The sequence below is a fragment of the Bos indicus genome, chromosome 10, assembly GCF_029378745.1.
Source record: "Bos indicus isolate NIAB-ARS_2022 breed Sahiwal x Tharparkar chromosome 10, NIAB-ARS_B.indTharparkar_mat_pri_1.0, whole genome shotgun sequence".
In the NCBI taxonomy this organism is placed as follows: Eukaryota; Metazoa; Chordata; class Mammalia; order Artiodactyla; family Bovidae; genus Bos; species Bos indicus.
This window is the reverse complement of record NC_091769.1, coordinates 76,800,990-76,825,013: the sequence shown is the minus strand read 5'-3', so window position 1 is coordinate 76,825,013 and position 24,024 is coordinate 76,800,990. Positions and strand designations below refer to the sequence as shown.

Below are 24,024 nucleotides of genomic sequence, written 5' to 3'. Positions count from 1 at the left end.
TGGGGACGCGGGGTGGGAAAGGTTGGAGGGCTCATTTTCCTGGCCAGGCTTGCCGCTCTGGGTGCACGAATTAGGCCGGAGCTGCAGCCAAATCTTTTCCCCGCTGCAGGGGGCTCGGGGTAGCGCGCGGTGAGGGGAGGTGAGCGGCGATGGGGGCGCTGCGGACCGCTCCGGCTTCGGGTGGCTCGGACTCGGGCGGTCCTCCGGGAGGCGGAGGCTGGCCGGGGGAGCCGGGCGGAGGCCGGGCAGGTGGCCCGGGGCTCGGAGGCTGATTGGCAGGTGCGGGAGTGGGTGGGGAAGGCGGGGGCTGGGCCTGGCGCTGCGGGAGGCTGCGGCCCCGCCTCTCCGCCCCCGCCGCGGGACTATCTGGTCCCGGCAGCAGCGATGTCCCCCGGCAGGAATGTCCCTCCTCAGATAATGTTATTTATATCTCTGGGCGGGTCCGCGGCTCGGCAGCACCAGGCGCCCGGCGGCCGCTGTGCCAGGAGCCCCGCGCTGCCCTCCTCCCCCTGCGCCGCCGCCACTGCCGCCCCCGGGCTCGGGGTGGCCGCCGCTACAGCCCCAGCGCAGGTGAGTCCCGGGAGGGCCCCGTGGCTGGAGGAAGCTGGGTGCGGGTGCGGATGCGCGAGGCTGGGGCGCGCGGCGCGAGCGCTGAGGAGGCGCTGGGCCCAGGGGGCGCGTGACGCACGGCGCCCAGGGGACCGGGTGGGGGCCCAGCCCTGGGTGCCGGGCGTAGAGCCCGCGGGAGGCCCTGGCGGCTGCGGCAGAGATCGCCCCGGGGCGCGGGAATCCGCGTGGGTTTCGGAGGCGCTTAGCTAGCTGGGCGCTTGCTTTGGAGATCCAGATCCTGGAGCATCGCCCGGGGGCGCTGGGAGGGCGGTGAGCGGGATGCGTGTTCTGGTCCCGGGGCTGCCTCCCCCAGAACCTTGGCATGGGGACGAAGAGGGTTCTGCCTTTAGCCTGTCCGACCTCCCCACTCCCTTCTCTGCTGGGTGTCTCAGCCTGGGGCTGCTCAGATTCCCTTCTGGGGAACTTGTCTGCGCGCTGCTGGTAGCTCCGCGCTCAGGCTGGGAGAGAAGGGCAGCGGAAGGGCCCGGGAAACGAAGCGGAGTGGCCGGGTGCAGCCCCAAGGAGAGGAGCTCAGCGTGCCCCAAGCCATCCTCCAAGGACCCTTACCCTTCCACTCCTAAAGAGTTTCACTCCTCCAAGCTGCTACATACTACAGTCACTCGCCTCACCAGTTTCTCTTTCTCCAACAACTTGGCCCTGAGAAACAGCAGAAAGTGGGAGAAATTAACAGCGTTAAAACAATCCCCAACTTCCACCAACTCGCCCAGACTTCCAAGGGTGGGGAAGTAGCGACGGGCTTGAGTACCGTTTCCGTGACAACGAGCCCCAGGTAGGGTTCTTGATTTTCAGCCTATTAATATCCAAACCACTGTTTTCAGTGAGCAATTAGAGGCGCCAGGAGTTAATAATAACACGCTGAAGGAAAATGAAAAGAAGCCATAGTTTAGTTTCTTAGATGCTTCAGATGGGAGTGGTAGTGGTGGATGTCTAGTGACAGTATTTTTGCACCCAGAACTCCTGTGCCGAGAGTCTAGGCTGTCACTTCTAGGTAGGAGGCAGCCGTGCGAGACCCACAGCGGTGAGTTAGTCACGATCTATATACTTCAGTTCCTAAGGGAAGTGATTCAGGTGGCTCTTGAATGAGAGGAGTCTGCAAATCAGAAATTTTAGGCACTTGTATACTATCTGCTACCAGATTCTTAGTTTCACAGATGGTACCAAATTTTATTCTAGAATTCCCTCTTTAATCACCCTCTGATCCTATGACCTAGAGCAGGTCATTTCCTATTCCAGTGTCAGACTTTAACTCTTTTGCTAGGAGACCTGGATTCCAGAATGTCTTGGGCAACTCTTTTTTTTTTTTTTTTTTGTAAATGCAAAATATTTAAGAGTGCTGAATGCTCAGTACCCAGCACAGCTAGGCTTGTACTTGCCCAAAGGCTGTGGGCTGATTAGAAAAAGGAATATTAAGCTCACACTGAAGAAAAGCCCACCAGCCTTGAGACCACCACTTCTCAGCAGTGGGTCATTTACACAGAACTTTATCACACCCTGAAGTTAAGTATAGCTGAAAGACATCAGCCCTACACTAAAAAAAGGTGGCCTTTAGACACCCCCACCCCTTAGCTCTTGCCCTTGCTTTATAGGTGGTCCAGTCACAATGACTGGGGATGAGCCAGCCCTGTTAATCCCAATTCTCGGAAGACTCAGTCCGCTTGTGGAATTGAAAGCACCCCAGACCTTCCAGGCATCCAGGACGGGCCTGGGTGTACAGGCGTATCAAGTTTTCCTGAGTGGCTTGCTCTGCTGAGAGCTGGAATACCGCCTTTTGCTCTGGTCATCGCTTCTTCCAAGTGAAGGCGTCTTTTAGCAGAACGCCTGCTAGATGGTTAGCTTCAGGGTAGGTAAAGGTTGGCCGGAGGCAGACTCCCACCTGGGATCCTATATGACAAACTAAAAATGACTGTTTTAGGCAAACTAGCTGTGAATGAAAGTGTTGAACTAAATTAAAAATCTGACGAATCTGCCACAGTTCTGGACATAGGCTGTTTTTAGTAAATAAAAGTAATGGACTTTTTTTTTTTCTTCTTCTATTTTTTTACATACCAAACCAATGCCTAACCCAGTACCTGGCTGTGGTGGACACTCAGTTTAATCTTTGCTGAATGAATGAGAGAATGAGTAAATGAACGCTCAGACTTTTCTTTATATTATCCTACTCAGTTGTCACTCTGCGAGGTAGCTCTTATTATCAGCATTTTACAAGTGAGGAAATAGGTTCAAGGAGATTAAATAGTTTGCCTCACATCACACAGCTGATGGGTGGTGGGGCTGGGATTCAGACTCAGCTGGTCAACCTTCTTTTTGAGGTTTGGCAGTCAGCAGTGGATATAGAAGTACAAGGTGGAAAGAGCTGGTTGTAGGGTTGTCTCTTAGCTTCATAGTCTTTCACTCTCCCCTTGGGTGATAATTCTGCATATATCAGAGAAGCTTTAAAAATATTGCTGAAGGGCCGGGCCACCTCCCGGACTGTTCCCGCCAGTGCCCCCTTCCCGTGGCAAGCCACCACTGACTTGTCCTCCACAGGAGATCCTCCAACCCTAGCAGGATGAAGCTTGCTATTCTGAACCAAACCTGCAAAGCCCCCAAGGTTCACTTTCAAATCACATGGGTTATTTCTCTCACACGGTGGCCACTTTCCAGAAGATCTGTTTTGCAGGAACAAAATAATCATGAATGTCAGTCAATACTTTGAGGAAGAGCAGGTATCAATGTTAAAATAAGCTATTTACGTTTTGTTGTAAAAATATATATATTGCTGAAGGTATTGGAGACTCACTTGCTCAGAGGTATTTAGCCATGCCCATTATGTGCCCGTCATTGTTTCAAGGACAGAACTGTAAATTTTGGCAGTAGTCAAAGCATGGATTTTTTTTGAAAACAGATTTTCCTTTCAGTCGTGGACGTGGCCAGGAGGGCTTGATGATGCATGGGGACAGGGTGATAGGACAGAAGATAATTATAAAAAATTCATGAGGCAACGCTGTTGGACTGGGAAGGGACCTCGGAGGTCACTGAGTCTAGCCTTCTATTTGTGTAGCTGTTTGCTTAAAGGTGAGACCCAACGGTGATGTACCTGATGATTTATGTGCAGTGGTGGTACGGACCTTTCCTGCTTCTTATCATTTTAGCCTGTTTCTTTGCTTTCTCCCTCTCAAGGCCAGTATTGGGTTTATGTCCTGAAGTTCTGCCTAATATTAAACCACTGCCATTTTCTTTCCTTTGAGAGAGATTGTGAGAGGGTATATTTTCATGTCCAGTACTTCCATCCTAGTAAAATCTTTAAAAGGTATTGGAGATAGGATAGAAAACATGAAGGGGCATTCAACTCTAAACTGCTCCATAACCTTCCCATTGCCTGTTAGGTGTACAGATGTATGCGTTTTGGCACAATAGGTGTTAATATCTTGATACAGATTTTAAGACAAATAATTATGTAGCATTTCTAGAGCAGTGGAGAAGGAAAAGACTTTAGAGAGTTATTGGGACTGTCAAATACCTGTTTTAATCTAAACCCAGTCACTAAATTGCTCTTGAAGTATGTTGTTCCAAATTTCAAAATCAAACACAAAATTATACTCTCTGTCCAAGACCTGAAATGGTAGGAAATGTGACCAGCGGGAAGTTTAGAATGATATAAAGTACATTTCTTCATAATTTTTAAAATAACCTTGACCTGCAGATTAACATTTATCAATTGACTTGGGAGGATCAAGAATGAAAGTAACTCTGCTGTGTGGGCTGATGAGAAATTTAGTTTTAGAATGAGGACTGGCAGGGAAGTTCATGGATACTGGGTGCTGAAATCATATGGATATGACTAGTTAAAAATTACCATGGAAAGAAATATTTTATCTTAAAAGTAGTTTATATCGACTTAGTTTTTTTTTTTTTACAGACAGCTGTTCAGTTACTCCTCTGCTTTAGATAAGAAATCTGGAGAGAAAGAGTAAATGCGGTGGTCTGTGTGCCAGAATCATCATGTAGCATTTGCTGGGTTTATCACAGAGAGGCAGTTTTCCCTCTAACACCCCCAGAGGTGAAGGTTACCTGGTTTTCAGAGATGGAGATGGTGATTGAGCGAAGGTGTAGGAGGCAGTCAGGAGAATTCACTGTCAGGTCTGGCTGCACTCACTGAATTGTCAACTCCCCTTGGTAAATATTTAGAAAATGTCATAGCGTGTTTCCCTTTGTTGCTGTGCTTATTTCTTAACTCACAAGCCAGGCACTCCACCTTCTTCCATTTTCATCCAGCCTTAGCTGACTATCAAACCACCAGGGGATTCCGAGCCTTCCAGCTCACAGTCTTAGAGAGGGTCATAGACAGAAATGCCTGCTCAGTGGATTGTTATCTAGCTGGCTTATGACATTCCCAGGCCTCCTTTTCATTTTTCTTTTGCCTTTTCCTGTTAACTAGAGATATTACGAAGCTGTCGTGTCTTCCTATCTCAGCGAGGCCTTTTCAGGCTTTGCCATAATGTTTAATTTCTACAGTATACCTGTGCAGACCTGGCCAAGGGTATAATTACAAGGGCAATTAAAACCCAGGCACATATCATGTTAGCAGTGGGGGCAAAAGTGGGGCTTCCTTTCTTCTTTTCATTTGAATGCTATAAATTTAGCAACTGAAAAGGTACAGGGCTAAAAAAAAAAAAGACTTTGTGATGAACTGGGCTCAGATCATCCAGGATATTTATGAAAAGAATAACAGGGCATCTTGACAGCTAAAGAACAATAATTGCTTTGAATTATGTTCAGCTCAAGACTTTCCTCCATCAAGAAAAGGAGAAACTTGGATAATCCTGAAAATAGGTTGAAAATCATTTCCATTTATACCAGATGTAAATATGAGTATGGCTCACTTGAGAATTCAAGGCACCTCAAAATGAAGCATACCTTGAAGACATAACTTACGAGGACCAGAAAGAGACTTCTAGCCTCATTCTGTCCCTCTGCTCACTTCCGGCCTGTTTCCAGCAGCCCCTTTGTTGTTGTTGTTAAGTTGCTCAGTCATGTCCGACTCTTTTTCGACCCCATGGACTGCAGCACACCAGGCTTCCCTGTCCTTTACCATCTCCTGGAGCTTGCTCAAGCTCATGTCCATTGATTTGGTGACCCCATCCGACTGTATCATCCTCTGTCCTCCTCTTCTTTTCCAGCCATCAGTCTTTCCCAGCATCAGGGTCTTTTTTTTATTAATTGAAGGATAATTGCTTTACAGAATTTTGTGGTTTTCGGTCAGACATCAACATGAATCAGCCATAGGTACACCCATGTCCCCTCCCTCCCAAACCTCCCTCCCCTTCATCAGGGTCTTTTTTTAATGAGTTGGTGCTTCGCATCAGGTCGCCAAAGTTTTGGAGCTTCAGTTTCAGCATCAGTCCTTCTGATGAATATTCAGGACGGATTTCCTTTAGGATTGACTGATTTGATCTCCTTGCTGTCCATAGGACTCTCAAGAATCTTCTCCAACACCACAGTTCAAAAGCATCAATTCTGTGCTCAGTGTTCTTTATGGTCCAACTCTCACATCCATACATGACTACTGGAATATCATAACTTTGCCTAGATGGACCTTTGTTGACAAAGTAATGTCTCTGCTTTTTAATATGCTGTCTAGGTTGGTCATAGCTTTTCTTCCAAGGAGCAAGTGTCTTTTAATTTCATGGCTGCAGTCACCATCTGCAGGGATTTTGGAGCCCAAGAAAATAAAGTCTCTCACTGTTTCCATTGTTTCCCCATCTATTTGCCATGAAGTGATGGAATTGGATGCCATGATCTTAGTTTTTTGAATGTTGAGTTTTAACCCAGCTTTTTCACTCTCCTCTTTCACTTTCATCAAGAGGCTCTTTAATTCCTCTTTGCTTTCTGCCATAAGGGTGGTATCATCTGCATATCTGAGGGTATTGATACTTCTCACAGCAATTTTGATTCCAGCTTGTGCTTCATCCAGTCCAGCATTTTTCATGATGTACTCTGCATATAAGTTAAATAAGCAGGGTGACAACATACAGGATTGACCTACTCCTTTCCCAATTTGGAACCAGTTCATTGTTCCATGTCCGATTCTAACTGTTGCTTCTTGACATACATACAGATTTCTCAGGAGGCAGGTAAGGTGGTCGGAGAAGGCAATGGCACCCCACTCCAGTACTCTTGCCTGGAAAATCCATGGACAGAGGAGCCTGGTAGACTGCAGTCCATGGGGTCGCTAAGTGTCGGGAACGACTGAGCGACTTCACTTTCACTTTTCACATTCATGCATTGGAGAAGGAAATGGCAACCCACTCCAGTGTTCTTGCCTGGAGAATCCCAGGGACGGGGAAGCCTGGTGGGCTGCCATCTCTGGGGTTGCACAGAGTCGGACATGACTGAAGCGACTTAGCAGCAGCAACAGCAGGTAAGGTGGTCTGGTATTCCCATCTCTTGAAGAGTTTTCCACAGTTTGTTGTGATCCACACAGTCAAAGGCTTTAGTATAGTCAATGAAGCAGAAGTAGATGCTTTTCTGGAATTCTTTTGCCTTTTCTATGATCCAACAGGTGTTGGCAATTTGATCTCTGGTTCCTTTGCCTTTCTAAATCCAGCTTGAACATTTGGGAGTTCTTGGTTCTGTTGAAGCCCCTTAGAAGTGTTCAGTCAGTTTCACCTTCATGACTATTTCCTTCAGGGTGAAAGAGTTAGAAAAGGCCTTTCATAATACTGACTCCAAGCCTTAGAGCTGGAAAGGCCTGAGAGAGCCACCTGAGAAATATTTAGAAAGAGCAGATGTTGGATACCTACTGTATGCATTACCCTGTCATATCCTGAGGACATAAAAAGGTGTCCAGTGGAGACTCACTGGTCTGGTGGGGAAAGGACTTGCAAACAGTGATTCTACAGGATGCCTGAGAAATAGCCCCACTGGGGAAGAGTCTGATTCAGGCTGGAGAGTGTCTGGGGTTTTCCTGATGGAAGAAGGGAGAATGGGCACGGGTGGGACCCTAGCACATAGCCTATCAGAGACGTGCAATAGAGTGTGATTAGATTAGAAGAGGAGTAGTTCTCTGTGTCTGGAGTAGAGACCACAGTCCACGAATGGGCTAGATATATGACCCTAAAGATGGTATAAGTTTAGTGTGTGAAGAAGTTGAACCATTGAAGGTTCAAGTTGAAATCAATAAACGTTTTGAGCAGAGGAGAGACCTGATCAGATCCTTGTTTAGACAGAGCTCACTGGCGGCAGCAAAGGGAATGTGAACTAAGATCAGCCAGTACAAGATGATGACCACACATAATATACAGTTCACTTAGTTTTCAGGAGACCTTTGTTAAGTGTGTTGCTTCATTTTATTCTACAATGACCATGTGACAAAACAGGGAACAAACAGTCAAGGAAACAGGATCAGAAACATACAAGGGCTTGTCCAAAATCCCTAAATTTGTGGTAGAACTTGACTTCAGTCAGTTTCCTTATTTCAAGGCTGGGACTTTGTCCAGATCTTCTCAGTGGAATAGTTGAATATTCTGGGCCTTCTGGTTGAGATAATAATTGCTTTCTTTCTCCTGCAGAACTTTTAGTCTAAGTTCTTTTTTCCTGGAGAAAAGGAGAAGAAAAGTTGTTACCGTATTTACTCTTTAGCCACAAAACCTTAAGAGTAGCCCTTTAGCTTCTACACAGATGATGTTACAAAGTAGTGTCAAGCATACATGTGGATTCCCAGCATGCTATAGCTAAGTGATGGATTTATATGTCTAATAATTGATGTTTTGGCTTCTTCAGTCTCTTACCCCAAATTTACTGGGTGTTATTATGCATATGTCTCATTTTGGGCTTCAGGAACCTCTTTTTGTCCAGTGATCCTGTGTGCCTTGATTTGTGCTTACTTCAGTCTTCAACAAATACTTAATGAGCTCTCATTTACTTGCCAGTGATATTTTAGGCCCAGGGGATACAGCAGTGAAGATGGTAAAAATAGTCTGACATCATGGAGCACCTTCTAGTTAGGTGAGACAGGTACTAAACAACAACAAACCACAGATGAACGTCTATCATAATTTAGGTGATAAAAAAGGAAAAATAGTGTGAAGAGAAAGAGAGGGAGGTGATTCTACTAGTTGATGTAGGATGGCTGGGAAGGGCCTCTCTGAATTTTCCATCAAGTTGAGACCCAAGTGGAACAAAGAAGAGGAATGAGGATTTGGGGGGGGAAGAGATTCAGGTCGAGCGGGAAGGTCCAGAGATGGGTGTCACTGCGATGTCCATGGAGTGGCAGGAAGCCGGTATGACTGGAGTGGAGGGAGCCAGAGGGGAGCACAGGATGTAATGCTGGGGAGGAAATGGGTCTGGATCATGCAGGCTTTGTAGCCAGGTGACAACTTTGGGTTTCAGCCCTACAATTGGAAGTCACAGGAAGTTGTGGGCAGGGAGTGACTCGTTCATATTGGTGTTTTAGGAGAATTTTTCTGGCTGTCCTGTGGAAGATTGATTGTAGGGGAGTGAAATGAAAGCTACTGCAAGTGGTCCAGGGTAGAGATGTAGACCCAGTGTGATGGTGGAGGGGGTGGAGAGATGCAGCTGGCTTCTGGATGAATCAGTTAGGTAGAGTTGATGGAACTTGGATACAGAAGATGGGAGAAAAAGAATAAGTCAAGGATGATTCAGCTGGTTTTGATCTGAGCTACTAGAAGAATGACACCACCCTTATGGCAGAAAGTGAAAGGAACTAAAAAGCCTCTTGATGAAAGTGAAACAGGAGAGTGAAAAAGTTGGCTTAAAGCTCAACATTCAGAAAATGAAGATCATGAGATCTGGTCCCATCACTTCATGGGAAATAGATGGGGAAACAGTGGAAACAGTGTCAGACTTTATTTTTGGGGGCTCCAAAATCACTGCAGATGGTGACTGCAGCCATGAAATTAAAAGATGCTTACTCCTTGGAAGGAAAGTTATGACCAACCTAGATAGCATATTCAAAAGCAGAGACATTACTTTGCCAACAAAGGTCCGTCTAGTCAAGGCTATGGTTTATCCAGTGGTCATGTATGGATGTGAGAGTTGGACTGTGAAGAAAGCTGAGCGCCGAAGAATTGATGCTTTTGAACTGTGGTGTTGGAGAAGATTCTTGAGAGTCCCTTGGACTGCAAGGAGATCCAACCAGTCCATTCTGAAGGAGATCAGCCCTGGGATTTCTTTGGAGGGAATGATGCTGAAGCTGAAACTCCAGTACTTTGGCCACCTCATGCAAAGAGTTGACTCATTGGAAAAGACTGTGATGCTGGGAGGGATTGGGGGCAGGAGGAGAAGGGGACGACAGGATGAGATGGCTGGATGGCATCACCAACTCAATGGACATGAGTTTGGGTGAACTCCAGGAGCTGGTGATGGACAGGGAGGCCTGGCGTGCTGCGATTCATGGGGTTGTAAAGAGTCAGACACAACTGAGGGACTGAACTGAACTGAACTGAACTAGAAGAATGAAAAAGCCATATAGTGAGATGGGGATATGTCTTATCAAATGTACTGTGGGCTGCTGTTTTTAATTTTTGTTTTCATTGAGGAGTTGATTTGGAATAGACTCAGGTAGGTAATACCAGAAAGGCGTTTTATTATGAGTGACTCATCTGTTTGTTTTGAGGTAAAGCCTCAAATGTGCAGTTAGTTCTCTGTGCTTTGTACCTTTATTTTAGGTCATTCTCACAATATCTCCATTATGTGATAGAAATTAAGACACAATACAGACAAGATTGAGATACATTTCACTTTCTGTAATTAGAAATGTTTTCAATTTGCTGATTAAAGCATACTTTTTAACACTCTTTGGTTATCATTTTTAAAAAGAACTTTTAAAATTATGAAGTGAATGGTTGAAAAGTGTATCCACTCTGTACAAGGGAACGCAGTGAAAAGTAAAAGTCTTTCTTCCCCTCCCTTCAGTCCTACTCCTAAAAAGTTAACCAGTGTCAACCATATCCTGTGTATCCTTTAAGAAAAATTCAGTGCACCTATAAGCATATGACTTGAGACATACTTCCTGAGTCCTGAACATTTCTCCCAGAGTCCTTTCCATCAGTCTTCCTGGAACATTCCTGGCCCAAGTAATCTCTCCATTACCCAAGTTTGTTAAAGGGCTAGTTACATATACTACTTAATTTGAACATAATTATATACTTCTTCTATTGCTATTTAGCTGTTCTTGAAAAGTGTTAGTTGCTCATTTGTGTCCAACTCTTTGCGACCCCATGGACTGTCCATGGGATTCTCCAGGCAAGAATACTGGAGTGGGTTGCCATTTCCTTGTGTCCATCTATTATTCAACAAGACATATCTTAAGAGCAAGAACTGATTTGAATTGTATTTTATCAGATTTAATTTGATATGAATTATAGTCACAGGTCTTACATAAAGCTCTGCCTAATGATTTTACACATAGAAATTCAGTTAGTAATTTTTGGAATGTGTGCTTTGACAGTCGATCCCTAGTGGGGTGATGCTGGTACACTGGGATTATTTTAATTAAAACTTGTCAAATGATAGCTGCCAACAAAGCCACCTTCTTAGTGGGTCACAAAGGTGTCCATCCCCAGGGAATGGTAACTGGATACTGCTCCTTTGGATGAAGAGCTTTCTAATATGCTCGGGCTCAGTTTCTCATCCCCTCTTCAGATGGCATTGCATCTAAATGTCAGAAACAAGATATTTTTATTTGCCGTGAAATGATAAAGAACAGGTATTTAATGAGCATACATGTGTGTATGCTCAGTCGCTTCAGGCATGTCTGACTCTTTGTGACCCTATAGACAGTAGCCCGCCAGGGGATTACTGTGGGATCTGTGGGATTCTCCAGGCAAGAATACTGGAGTAGGTTGCCATGCTCTCCTCCAGGGAATCTTCCTGACCCAGGGATCAAACCTGCATCTCCTGCATTGCAGGTAGATTCTCTACCTCTGAGCCACCAGGGAAGCCCTTAATGAGCATGACAGCCATTCAGTTTTTTAAATTACGAAAAGCATATATAACATAAAAGTTACCACTTTAACTATTTTAAGTGCTCAGTTCAGTGACATAGGGCTTCCCTTTTGGCTCAGCTGATAAAGAATCTGCCTGCAATGTGAGAGACCTGGGTTTGATCCCTGGGTTGGGAAGATCCCCTGGAGAAGAGAAAGGCTACCCATTCCAGTATTCTGGCCTGGAGAATCCCATGGACTGTACAGTCCATGGGGTTGCAAAGAGCCGGACACGACTGAGCGACTTCCACTTTCGCTTTCAGTGACATAAGCACATGCTCATCGTTGTGTAACCATCATCACCATACATGTCCAGAATGTTTCTCATTTTCCGAAACTCAAACTCTGTACCCACTGAACACTAACGCCCATGAATCACCTAGAAACCACCACTTTACTTTCTGTCTGTATGTATTTAAGCACTCTACATGCCGCATGTAAATATCAATAGAATCAAATAATGCTGTATTTGTTCTTTTGTGACTGGCTTATTTCACTTAGTATGTTTTCGAAGTTCACTCATGTTGTCATATGGGTCAGAATTCCCTTCCTGAGTATATTCCATTGTATGTATTTTTTTTACATCTTTATCTGTTCATCCATTGATGGGCACCTGAGTTGCTTCCATTCTTGGCTGTTGTGATTAATGCTGCTGTGAACATGGATATATGAACATCTCTTCCAGAGTCTGCTTTCCCTTCTTTTGGGTATATACTCAGAAGTTACCCTAGTATATTGCTGGATAGTCTGTTTTTAGCTTTTTAAGAGCCAAACCATGCAGTTTTAATATTTCTCCCCGATATTTGTTGTTTTCAAAGGGAAGGACAAAATCTGTTAACATCCTCACCTTTGGGACTGAACTGATCTTGAAAATTGTTGCTTTGAGAACTCTACCTTAAGCAGGTAGTTTGTCCTCAAAGTTCTTCAATTTGTCCGTTTATTAGTTACCTATTTTTAAACTGTAGACTTTTAGAGGACAGGCAAGAGATGTTTAATTTGCTTTGTAGAACATGGAGCCCAAGCTCAAGGGGTAAGGGTGTAAATATTACATGATGATTGTTTCAGCCAAAATATATCCTTGAGCTGAATGACAAGAGTTTGGGTTGCTTCCAGCTCTTTTTCTCTTCCTGTTTGCCCTTGGGCAAAGAACCTTCTTTTCTGACATATTTTTTCAGTGGTGTGTGTGTGTATGTGTGTGTGATGGCACCTTAATATTTATTACTATCCTTTAAATTGCTTCAGATTTTCTTGTAGTGATTGAATGCTACCTCGTCTGACAGCCCCTTTTCTTCCCCAGGACCTGGGATAGCGCCGAGTGCTTCCTCCTGCATATTTTTGAGCACCTTTTTCATTCTTTTGTTACAGGAAGGATCATCTTGTTTTTTAATTGACCACTTGCCTTCTACAGGTTTAGGCCATGCTTCTTGTGATGGGGAACAGGATTGCACTCTTTTTTCTAAGTTAATATTCCCAGCACCTAGAGTCATGCTTGGTACATGGAGGGGAGTGACTCAAAAATAGTTATTGATTAAAAAAGTAAAGACTAATGAAATATTATTATAATATATAATATAATAATGAAACATTACTATAATTGCATAATTAGAATAATGAGTTTTTCTAATTCAACATTTATTATGTGCTGGCACTATGCTGAGAGTTTTTATATGTATTTGTTATTTCTATTATCATCCTAATTAGATGAAAAAATCAGTCTTAGAGAAGTTTAATTATCCTAAATTACATACCTAGAGGATCAAAGCTGAACCCTGGTATATTTTTCTAGAGTGCTCGCCTGGAGTCACCACACCCATCATATTTGGATATACATCAATGTTCCACAGGTCTTAATTCTAAGACTCTTTTTCTTTTATCCTGCATCTTTAATGATCTGAATTTGGAAAGATAATTAGTTGTATACCTTTATGTGTTTCTATATATTTTCAATGATTTACCTTATAGGCTTGAATCCCCTGATTAGCTGTTAATAAATAATCAATGTTCTGAATCCTATTTCTGAAATAGTTCTTTGACATCTGAGGATGAAGATGCTAATTAGTATTATACAATATACCCTCTGTCATAAGGCAGCTCTCCCTATCGCTGTTCCAAGGGGTCTGATATGTCTGACACAGTGGCCTCCTTCCAGACCCAAGTCCCAGGTTCTCTGCAATATTTGACCAGTAACCACTCTTGCTTTGAAACTATGCCCTCTCTTGGCATCCTTTCCTCTCCTCCCAGGTTGCTTACCATTGCGTCTTTCTGGTTTTTCTGTTCCTTCCTCTCTGTACTGTGCTAAGTCGCTTCAGTCACATCTGACTCTTGGCGACCCTATGGACTTAGCCCATCAGACTCTTCTGTCCGTGGGATTCTCCAGGCAAGAATACTGGAGTGGGTTGCCATCCCTCCAGGGTATCTTCCCAACCCAGGGATCAAACCCACATCTCCTTCCTCTCTACCAGTTTGTAACTATTGGGGTGGCCAATGCATACAAATCTGTATCTCTAGCCCCAGTCTCCTCTCTCAGTTCCAGGTCTGCCTTCAAGCTGTCTACTAGCTGTCTCCATTTGGCTGTAACAAGAGGTCCAAACTCCCCATGTAGCAATAGGACTTCTCAGTCCCCTTCTTTGCCTCCAGACCTGCTCTTCTGCCCTTTTTCATAGCTGGGTTCATATTGTCACCATCCTCCCAAGTAAGAACCTCAGCAACTTTGTAGTTTTTCTTCTTTTCACGCTTCTACATCCTGTTGGCTGCCAGCTCCTATTCATTTTTTCTCTAACAATTTCAAGTTAGTTTCTTTCTTTCAATTTCCACTGTCCCTATTCTTATCTCATGTTTGACTAATTGGCCTCCAGTCTCTGTCTTCCTAACCTGATCTCAGAATTATTTTTAAAAACATGAGACTCACTGAGTCATTCATCTGCTTGAAAAATCCTTAATTGTTCCCTGTTGCCCCCAAATAAAGTTTAAACAGACAGACAGGGACCTTTGCAACTTGTCCTAACCTTCTTTCCAAGCTTCATTCCCTCTCCGTTAACCCCACATTGGTATGCAATTTTTTTTTTTCTGGCCACACTGAATGGCATGCAGAATCTTACTTCCCTGACCAGGGATTGAACTGTGTGCCCTGTGTTGAGAGCTCAGAGTCTTAACCACTGAACCACCAGGGAAGTTCCCATTTATCCCACATTGGATGCTTGTGACTGTTTAAACTTGGGGTGCATTTTCATGCCTCCATGACTTTTCTTCTGTTGTTTTCTAGGCCTGGAATATCGTTTTCCCTTTCCTCAGCCTTGAACTTTCACACAAATACTGCTAAAGGCCCTGATCAAACATAACTACTTTGATTCTTTCCCTCTTTCCTAACCCAGAAAGACACCTCACTCTCCTCTGACTTCTTACGTTGTCACTTTTCACATGGTACCCTGGCTGCTTGTACACAGGTGTGGCTTTCCTCTAGATTATGAGTTCCTTAAAGAAGAGATGTTTGTTTGGTGCCCATGGGTGCTTAACTCAGGCTCTGGCTGGTTGAGGGGACTTGCCTGGTGGTCCAGTGGTTATGATTTTGCCTTTCAGTGCAGGGGGCACAGGTTTGATCCCTTGTTGGGGAACTAAGATCCCACATGGTTGGGTTGGGTGATAGAGGAAGTTTTAAGAATATCTAATACAGAAAATAATCCCCCACATTTTGACCTATAGAAGATTGTGAAGAAGGGTTAATGGGAGGCACCGGCTGTTGACGGGGGTGGATGAGGGCGCGTGCTTTAGACCTGAGGAGGCTGTCTTCCCACCTTTGTATGCCCTGATTACTTTTTGCTTAGTGGAGAGAAAAGTAACCTCTGACTTTTAACATACATCATCGGAATATGTGTATTGCTAGAAAAATTTAGTTACTCATCAAGAATATAGTCACTCCTACCTCATTTTTCAGTGAATGTTTGAGGCTGACCCTCAGAATGTAGCTATGTAAAGCTCTTTCAGTGGGTGTTTTAGGCCAATATACACAAGATTTGCTTTATAATGGTGAAGAGTTAAGAAAGGCATTTCAGAAAAAAAAAAAGACCCCAAAGTTCCTGCATAGAGGTTTTGTGTTTTTTTCTGGGTGCATTTAACCTTTGTTTGTCCTTAAGGCATGTCAAAGCAGAAACAATCTTGTAAAGTATTACAGCACTTATTTCTTGGTATGTTCTGCCCTCCTTTTTGCCTTACCCAGACAAAAAGTGAGTTTCACCAGGGGCTGGACTCCCAGCATACTGCTTGCTCAGGCCTTTGACAGTGTTTTGTTTCTTTCAACAAAATTCTTTGTCATGGACACACTCCCACTGCAATCCAGCCACTCTCTTCTTTTGCTCTGTTCTGTGCCCAGTTGATAGGAGTTGGTTTTTAGCTTCCAAAGGCTATGAGTGGGGCTGCTAGGCCTTTATAAACATGTGCAGAGGTTTTGGAACCAATAAATGAAAGGTCCTCATAATGCCTTGGAAAGGGACCTCCCTGGTGGTCCAGTGGTTAAAACTCCCCGCTTCCACTGCAGGGGCAATGGCTTCGACCCCTGGTAGGGAAACCAAGATCCTGAGTGGAACAGCCAAAAAGATTTTATTAAAATGCCTTGGAAAGATGTGTCTGGCATAAAGAGGGCCATAGAGGGACCCGGAGGTAAAGAAACGAAGAAGGGACTTGACCAAGACAACCAAAGGCCCCAGGGAGCCCTGAGGGGCATAATTAGGTCTGTGGTGAGCAGACAACAGCCAACAAATCTGATGCAGAGATGACAGTGAGCATAGGATCAACTCATAGCTACCTCTAGAAGGTCTAGATAGAGTGGCATGGAGGTCAGTGGTCACTATCCATCTCAAGGATTACTAGGTGCCATCGTAAAGGCTACCAGCAGGCCGACTACTGGTTAGTGGCCTGGCTGCATGCTTTTTGAGTGGACAAGCCTTTTTCTTTTATTTTCAGGGATGACTTACTTTGTAGTACGTTAGCTGTGCTCTCGTCTTGGTTTTCCCATTTAAAATCTAGGCTATTGCTGACGGCTCAGGCTGTACCTTTCTCTGCAAGGTGGATGTGTGCGCTCTGTTCATGCTTTCTGCAACTGCTGGGAAATCTCGATGCCCAGACACTTCAAGTCTGAAGCAGGAGGGTCCCTCATGGTAGAAAGTTATCAGAAGAACAGAGGTGTTTACAGGCACAGAGAGTGAGGTGCTGTGTCAGAACTGAAGCAGACTGCTCTGGGGCAGGAAGTAGATACCCTCTGCAAGGCAGGGACCCGCACCTGTGAGGACAAACGAGGTCACTTGCATTCAAAGCCGTGTACAGTCACTTTGTCCAGGAGACTGGAAAAATACTGGGACCAGCAGCAGGTCGTTGGGTGAGCTGGTAGGTGCGTAGAAGAGCAGGTAACTCAGTACTGTGCCCTCAATGTGCGACTCCATCGGCAGCCTCGGTTTAGCTGCTCTCACTGCTTCTGACCCAGAAAACACTCAGAGAATGACTGCAGTGAGACACATCTGCAAGGTGAAGCTTTCAGTCCAGGTAGGGGGAGGGATGCGGAGCTGATCCCCAGGGTTCAATACTTACTTCCTAAATGTGCTGGGAGTGAGCTTGGTTTATGCTCCGACCCAGGGGAAGTCACTTTACATCTCGCCCTGTTTCCACCGGCGAACAGCGCCTTCTGCTTGTTTTGCATAAGCCTTGTGCCTCCTCTGCGGAAGAGGCAGGGAATGAACTGGGAGCTATAAAACTCCTGGCGTCATAAATCTTTGCAAACAGCAGTCTAGTGAGCAGTGTATTTGGTTGGCAAGTAATCATCACAGTCTATACTTGGTTTCTCTGCCTGTGAAATGGTGGGAAAGCTTTCTCATTGAAATGTGAAAGAGGTCAAAATGAAATAGTGTATTTTCCTTTTTAAAAACCTGATGCTTAAAGCATCAAAACAGCTCAAAAAGAGATGTTCTACAGATAAAATGTACTCTCTGAGCACCTTGCAGACATCCCCTAATAACCTAGAAATTTTCTCCAAAGATCATCTGGTTAAGCTCCTCAGCTCCCTTTTTTATAATACCAGTAAGGGAGATCTGCAGAGGGAAGGTGGTTTGCCTGAGGTTGCAAAGTTAGCTGGTTGCAGGGCTACAAGTGGAACCCAGTTTTCTTAATCCATGGCATAGTTCTACCTCTCTCCCTGTTTCTCCTCCTCCCTTTCCTCCTCCTCTTCCTACAGCTCTTAAAAACTGGCTTTAAAAAATTGCAACATGAACACATACCCATGATAAAAATAATTCAAACAGTACAGAAGAGTGTGAATGGCACTCCTAGACCTATTACTGGAGGCAACCACCATTAACTATTTCTCTTGTATCCCTCTAGAGATTTTCTAGGCATGTATAGACATATACACATAGATATAGGTATGTGGTTGTGTTTGTGTATGTACGTGCATATGTAAGTGTATATAACATACATAGGTTTATATATGTACATATGTTATGTGTGTAACATATATACATGCACATCTGTGTATATGTGTGTTGTGGTTATTTTTTGTACTATTCTGCACCTTGCTCTTTTAATGATGAGACGCTTTGGATGTCTTCTGTATCAGATTATTAGATTGCCTGCTTTCATTCTTTTTTTAAAAAAAATTTATTTGTTTGGCTGCACCGGGTCTTAGTTGTGGCATGCAGGATCCAGTTCCCTGACCAGGGATCGAACCCAGGCCCCCCACATTGTCGGGGAGGGGGGGGCCAGTGGCCAGAATCCCAACCACTGGATCACCAGGGATGTCCCACCTTCTTGCATTCTTAAAAGCAGTATGGTATCTTATACTCCTATCTCTTCACGATGACTTTAATACATACAAGAAGCACCATGGAGTTTATCATGTTACCGCTGTAATAATATTTTATATTAGCATCCAGGGAGGGGAAGAACTTCTGTCAAGGTCAGATGGTTTGAGAAATCTGAGACCTTGCTTCTGTTTCCTGTTGCTAGTTAACTTGTGGGCCCCTGTCATATGTCAGGTATCATGCTTGGGACTTTAAGTGCCTTAACTCATTTCATTTCTCACAACAGTCCTTGAGTTAGGTATAATTCCTCTTTTACTGGTGAGGAGGTTGAGGCTGGTCAAGCCAACTTCGCTTAAGGGTCACACAGTCAATCAAGTGCCAGACTCCAGGTTTGAACCCAGATCTGCTTCACTTCAGAGCCTTTTTCATTGTCTGAAACCTGGGACACTAGGAAGAATGGTTATAGTGGGTTTGAAGTTCAGTTTTCATAGCTTCCAAGTTTTGCTGGTATAGACCTAGCTAAGGGTCTACTTAGGAGGCACTAGTGGTAAAGAACCCATCTGCCAGTGCAGGAGACATAAGAGACGAGGGTTTGATCCTGGGTCGGGAAGATCCCCTGGAAGAGGGCGTGGAAACCCATTTCAGTATTCTTGCCTGGAGAATCCCATGGACAGAGGAGCCTGGGGAACTACAGTCCATAGGGTCACAAAGAGTCGTACATGAGGAAAGTGACAGCGTAGCACAAGGATCCACTGCACACTCCAGCGATGATGCAGAGGACCAAGGAGCAGTGGAGCAGAGAGAGAACGATGGCGGGAGGAAGGACAAGAGGCGGCCGCATTTCAGGGCATGGTGCTGTCTGTTATGAGCTAGACTGTGAGGGAAACACAGAGGTGATTGACACACAGCTCTCTGCTCTGCCTTGGGAAGTTTCTGATTTGGCAGTGGGGGACTCGTGTGGGACTGAGTGTATGACAAACTGCTCCAGGGTCTCTAGGAAGCTAATATTGGTCTGGACCAGGGATCCTGGGAAGGCAGCCCTCACTGAGGAGCAGCCATCTGAACTGATCCTGGAGGCAAGTGCCAGCTGCCCTCTGGCCACAGAGGGGAGAGGGCATTCCACAGGGCAGATGAGGGCACGTGGGACATAGCAGTCTGGTATGGCTGCAGCAGAGGATGAGGTAGTGATGAGGGCCTAGGAGGTGGGGTGGGGTTGGACTGTAGCAGCCTTGAATGCTGTGGAAAGAGCTTGTAGTTTAGATCCCAGGTCCTGGAGCACTATCCAGATATTTGAACATGGGAGTGATATGCTGTCCCTTGTGTTTTAAGACATCCTGAAGAAATATAGAACTTCCCTTGTGGCACAGAAATATAACAAAGGGCTCAAGTGGGTCCAAGCCAGGGTGATGGAAATGGAAGGGAGGGGATGAATTCATGAGATTCTGAGAAGTCAAAATGAGAAGTCTGATCTTCCTGTGTGAGATCAGACCCCTTGTTTCTCTTTGTGAGCCCTGACACATAAAGGGTCAAACATGTTAAAATTTGCCAGTATCCTATATTAAATACAATGTTTTTGCTGCCAAAAATATTTGAAGGGATTTTGGAATTATTTTTTAGTGAGTATATTAGTTTTTTTAATTGAAATATAGTTGATTTACAATGTGTTAGTTTCAGGTTTATAGCACAGTGATTCCTGTATATGTATATATAAATAACACACACATATATATACATTATATATATACACATATATATACAATATATATATACGTATATATATATACAATACTATATATATATATATATATATATATATATATATATTGCTGCTGTTGTTTAGTCGCTAAGTCACTTCCAACTCTTTGCAACCCCATGGACTGTAGCCTGCCAGGCTCTTCTGTCCATGGGATTTCCCAGGCAAGAATACTGGAGTGAGTTGTCTTTTCCTCCTCCAGGAGATCTTCCCAACCCAGAGATCGAATCTGTATCTCCTGCATTGACAGGCAGATTCTTTACCATTGAGCCACCAGGGAAGCCCATATATATGTATATATATTATTTTTCAAATTCTTTTTTTCTTATGGTTATCACAAAATATTGAGTATAGTTCCCTGTACTATACAGTGGGTCCTTACTGGTTATCTATTTTATATATAGAGTGTAAATATGTGAAGGACAGGGAAGCCTGGTGTGCTGCAATCCATGGGGTCGCAGAGAGTCAGACCCAACTGAGCGACTGAAAACAGCAATATGTCAGTCCCGAACTCCTAGTTCACCCCTCCCTCCATTGGTATTATTCTTAATTTTGATTTTACAGTCTTAATTTTATACTCTAGCACAAGTCAGTTTTTTTTCAAGTCTTAGAGTATTTTTGCCGGTCCTTAAAACTCAGTGGCACTGAAGTAGAGGGGAAGGGGAGCTAATGAATGTGACAGCGTTCTCTAGCTCAGGTGTCTGGAGACACAAGCATATTGGTATTGCTGATTTACTGAGATTTACATCTTAGAAGAAGGAGAGGCTCTGAGAGTGGGGAGGAGGCACAAGGAAAGAGTTCAGGTGACACTGTGGAGTGGGGAGTGTCAGTGGCATGTTTCAGTGGGGCTGCTGCAGTGATTTTGGAGGCCAGAAGCCGCTGGGGCTGGGGATGTTGATCTGACAGCCCTCAGTCAGCCCAGAAAGAAGAGAGGGTCACATGAGGGAAGAGAGCAGACTTTAATTTGGGTAATACCCACATTTAAGGGATGGGTGGAGGATCTAGAGAACATGATTGTGATGTAGCAACACTGAGGATGAAGGAACCAAGGGACTCTAAAGCCATGCAAATCCAGTTTCAAGAAAAGGATGGTTAATAGTGTCTGATGCAGGAGGAGGCTGAGAGGAAAGGCTGGGAGGATGCTGTTAGCCTTATAAGAGGCTCAAGTGACCCTCAAAGTTTTAGTGGAAGGTCTCAATTATCAGGAATAAGAGTGAAGCCATGGTGAGGAGCAGAAGGTGGTGACTGCAGACCACAAAGAAAGTTTGGAGGGATATGATTTTGCACTGAGAGGTTGAGGAATCTTTGGAAAGGAAGTTGGACTGAGAAAGAATTGGTGGCTGGTGGAAGTCTGGGGTGCTGAGAAAGCACTGAGTGGTAAGGCTGACCAGCCTGGTCTCACCTGTGCCCTGACATTGATGAAGTGTGATCTTTATTTTTTTTCGGCTCCAAAATAACTGCAGATGGTGACTGCAGCCATGAAATTAAAAGACACTTGCTCCTTGGAAGAAAAGCTATGACTAACCTAGACAGCATATTAAAAAACAGAGATATTATTTTGCCGACAAAAGTCCATGTAGTCAAAGCTATGGTTTTTCCAATAGTCGTGTATGGATGTGAGAGTTGGACTATAAAGAAAGCTGAGCACCAAAGAATTGACACTTTTGAACTGTGGCATTGGAGAAGACTCTTAAGAGTCCCATGGACTGCAAGGAGATCAAAATAGTTAATCCTAAAGGAAATCAGTCCTGAATATTCATTGGAAGGACTGATGTTGAAGTTGAAATTCCAATACTTTGGCTACCTGATGAGAAGAACTGACTCCTTGGACAAGACTCTGATGCTGGGAAAGATTGAAGGCAGGAGAAGAAGGGGACGACAGAGGATGGGATTGTTGGATGGCATCACCTACTCAATGGACTTGAGTTTGAGTAGGCTCCAGGAGTTGGTGATGAACAGGGAAGCCTGGCATGCCGCAGTCCATGGGGTCACAGAGAGTTGGACACGACCGAGCAACTGAACAGAACTGAACTAAACTGATCTTGTGAAGGTTATCAAGTATTTCCACATACGAGGCCCCGTGATGGGATCCCAGTGTATCCCACAGTGCTGTGAGGCTGTGAGGTGACTCTGCTCCTCAGGAACAGGGGCTTTATGTTGACGGCTTGTTCTCCGTGCCTTGAGTAGTGCCTAGCATGGGATAATGGATGCATCATTGTGTATTTGTCAGAGCGCTGGTGGACTCAGGCCGCCTGTCCCACAACATACCGAGGCAGGCTCCGTCCCTTCTCTTTTTTCATGTTCTACTGTGGGGCATATGATGTAGGTGCTGCTCATGCAAGCTGGGAAGCAAACATTCTTGCAGGCACACCTTGCACCTACCTGCAATTCCCTCCCCTTTTCTCAGTGGCCCACCATCTCAGGTCCTGGCTCTCTTAAAAATGTGGACAAGTAAGTTTGCACTGGGACTCCTCCTCGGCCTCTCCGTGCCGAATTCTGGGGCGTCTCTGGACTTTCTGTAGAAGCAGGGAAAGAATATATGATGATCCTTAAGGAGAAACAAAGGGGCTCATTCAATGAGTTGGTGAAAAATGAGTCTCCTTTGTTGATGGAGATAAGAGAGGATCTGGTTTCCTGAGAGCTCTCTGGGTGTTAATGCACTTTCTTTGCTTGGTTCATGTCACTAGGGGATTTCCTTGATGCCCAATGAATAAGAGGGATCTTTGCTAGGAAGTCCAGCTCCTACCACCTCAAGCTGTATTTTGGGGAAAGGCAGAAAGCCAAGGATCAGGCTGTATTTGGTGTGGTTCTCTTAGATTCTAAGAGTATGACGCATTTTATTCAATGGGAAGAATCTGACTTATGTCTTGGCAGTTTTACCTTTCCTGATTGTGATGCAGTGGGAGACAACTTTTTATTTATAGCCTTTTCAGGGATACTTATTTTCCTTTCTATTTACAAATACCGTAAAAAGTTTTACTAATGTTAAATATTGCAGAAATACAGACCATAGAAAATGAAAGTTCCTCATTATCCACCTTTCTTATCTGCTAGATAATCATTCACTAAAATTTGATGCATATTCTGCCAATATTTTTTACATATATGCTAATAAAATATATGGTTGCCATTTATTTTTACAGAAAAGGATTTCTATTATGTATACTATACTGTTTGTCAGTTTACATTATTTTGCTCATGATACACAAGGTCATCTTACCCATATGCATACTTATATATTTTTCTCATTCAACATGGTTTCAATGTATGAAGAAACCGCACTACTTAACCATTTCTTTTTGTCCATGCAGCACAAGCTTGACAGGATCTCAGTTCCCCAACCAGGGACTGAACACAGGCCATGACAGTGAAAGCCTGAAATCCTTAACCATAGGCCACCAGGGAACTCAATCAGTTTTTTTTTTAATTACTTATGTACATTAAGTGATATGTTAGCATCCAGCATGTAATGTCTCTTTTTAGTTACAGCATGTGAACTCTTAGTTGTGGCACATGGGATCTAGTTCCCTGACCAGGGATCACACCCGGGTCTCCTGCATTGGGAGCACGACCTATTAGCCCCTGGACCACTAGGAAAGTCCCTGACCAACTTTTTTTTTAACCAATTTTTAATGATGCCAAATTAGATTATTTTTATTCTTGTGTGTTTTGGCTTTAATCCATAGTATGGAGCTAGTTTTAAACTCCTGGAAGCAGATAAGCTGTTTAAGCTCAAGTGTGCATGCATGCTCAGTCGTGTCTGAGTCTCTGCAACCCCATAAACTGTAGCCTGCCAGGCTCCTCTGTCCATGGGATTTTCCAGGCAGGAATATGGGAGTGGGTTGCCGTTTCTTCCTCCAGAGGACCTTGCTGA

General features: G+C 44.4%; 1 protein-coding gene across 1 annotated transcript in view; it reads left to right on the top strand.

Moving 5' to 3' along the window:
* Positions 1–371: 371 nt before the first annotated feature.
* SPTB (spectrin beta, erythrocytic) overlaps positions 372–24,024 on the top strand; it is a 130,893-nt gene continuing 107,240 nt past the window's right edge. The window contains exon 1 of the mRNA XM_070797705.1: positions 372–570. The gene's annotated coding sequence lies outside the window, so the exon portion shown is untranslated. The remainder of the gene's footprint in view (positions 571–24,024) is intronic.